Raw genomic sequence first — 1,988 nt, forward strand, 5'->3', positions numbered from 1 at the left:
AATAATTATATGGTAAAGAAACCTCTTTAACCAAATGATCACCATCAATAAGACATAGCAACGTCGTGTACCCTTTGATGTGATGCACTGAGAAAAGGACATCACTTCGCTGATTTTCTTGCCAAAAATGCATAATCTCAATCTAATTATGAGAAAATATTAGACAAACCCAAATTGAGGGACGAGCTGCAAAATAACTGACCAGTAATTCTTCAAAAGGGTCAAGGTCATAAAAAACAAAGACAGGCTCAGGAACTGTAACAGATTAGAGTAATTAGTTTACTCTAATGGGGAAATGACAACTAAATGCAATCTGTAATCATGGATTGGATCCTGGGCCAGAGAAAGGACATTGGTGGGAAAACTGGTGAAAATGCAATAAAGTTTGTAGATTAGTTAATAGGATTGCTTTGATGTTAATTTCTTGATTTTTTTTTAAGCCAGTCAAATTTAGCAGTGGGAGGTTGTATACCAACTTTAGTGACACTGATGTTAATAAATTCTGATAACCCACTGCAATTTCTTGATTTTTTTTAAGTAATTGGCCTCTGGTTATGTAAGATGCCAACATTTGGGGAAGCTGGATGAAAAGCATTCAGGAACTTGGTTTTTTGCAACTTTTCTGCAAGTCTAAAACGATTTCAAAATACAAAGTCTTAAAAAAATCAAATAAATTAGCAGCTTAAAACAATAACTATTTTATTAAACAGGGTATCCCAAAAGTCACCATACATAGGGAAAATAAGAAATTATAGTTCAACGTACCTTTATTTACAAAATATTCATTAGAAAATTTTTCCTTTGAATGGAGACTTTTGGGACACCCTGTATTTCAGGATTTTGTGGGTCAGAAATCTGGACAAGACTCAAGATTGGCTGATCCCCCCTTAACAGTACCCTGGTCTCGCTGGGGGCTGAGTGCACCTAGATGCCGGACTCAGGGATAGCCATCTGTCCTTTGAGGTATAGGACAGGCGTTTCGTTCTTGCCACCATCTTTGGTCACCTGAGGTAGAAAGCCTTCGAGAGCAGCCATGCACATGATAGGCTCCGGGTCACAAAACAACAGGCAAAAGGCCAATGGCTGTAGTTGCAGGTGTAGCAAATCAATGTGCCTTTCACCTACCGGCTTCTGAGAACTAGACATTGATAAAAGATACTCCAGGGAATTGAATGAAGGTTGGCCTTGGCATTCACCAGGACCTACTGTAGAGTATTTAGTGCCGTTGGAAAGTCAGCCAGACCCGGCCTTGGTCATGGTGGTGGAACCTGGGTTGGAAGGACAAGGATTTTACAGACTATATGATGTCCGAAGTTCGTTGGTTGAAGACACACCTCCTGTTTTTCAGAACCTGTGGGCATGGTGGGGTAGGTCCTAACGCTACTGGGGTACATGTGCAGAGGTGGGGTTAATGTGACTATGGTTGTTGGAATAATTATAGGGAGCGAAGTCCCCAGATCTGTGATCAGCTTCTGTTAGAAGTATTTGCTCAGAAACATTCTCATGATTGAAGAAGCCATCAGGAGCCAGTACTTCTGCCTGTGAAATCTGTTTACTGTCTCACAAGGAGGAATCTGCAAGTAACTGGGATGGTGCTGATTTCCTGAGCAGTTATTCAGTTCACTGTCTTAAAACCATTGTGCAGAACGTTCACAGAGGGTAAAGTAAGTGTGAATATTATAACTACTCAGTTTTGTAACTGGTTGTACTTAAAGATTTGTGTGATGAGTACTCTGGTTTTCCTTGCAGTCTTGTTTTAGTGAGAGTAACTGCTGTGTGGCTATATTAAGGTTATAAGCCAATATTTTTCTTCAGAGCCTAAAAAGGGCAACATTGACTGCCATGATGTTACTAGTTATCTATTGCTGCATGACAAACCACCCCATAAGTTTTTGGCTTATTGTTGCAGTCAAGATTGAGTGTTTAGGTCGGGCGTGGTGACGCATGCCTGTAGTCCAGCTACTCAGGAGGCTGAGGCAGGAGGATTG

This window comes from Propithecus coquereli, unplaced genomic scaffold (assembly GCF_000956105.1).
Source record: "Propithecus coquereli isolate 6110/MARCELLA unplaced genomic scaffold, Pcoq_1.0 Scaffold235, whole genome shotgun sequence".
NCBI classification, from domain to species: domain Eukaryota; kingdom Metazoa; phylum Chordata; class Mammalia; order Primates; family Indriidae; genus Propithecus; species Propithecus coquereli.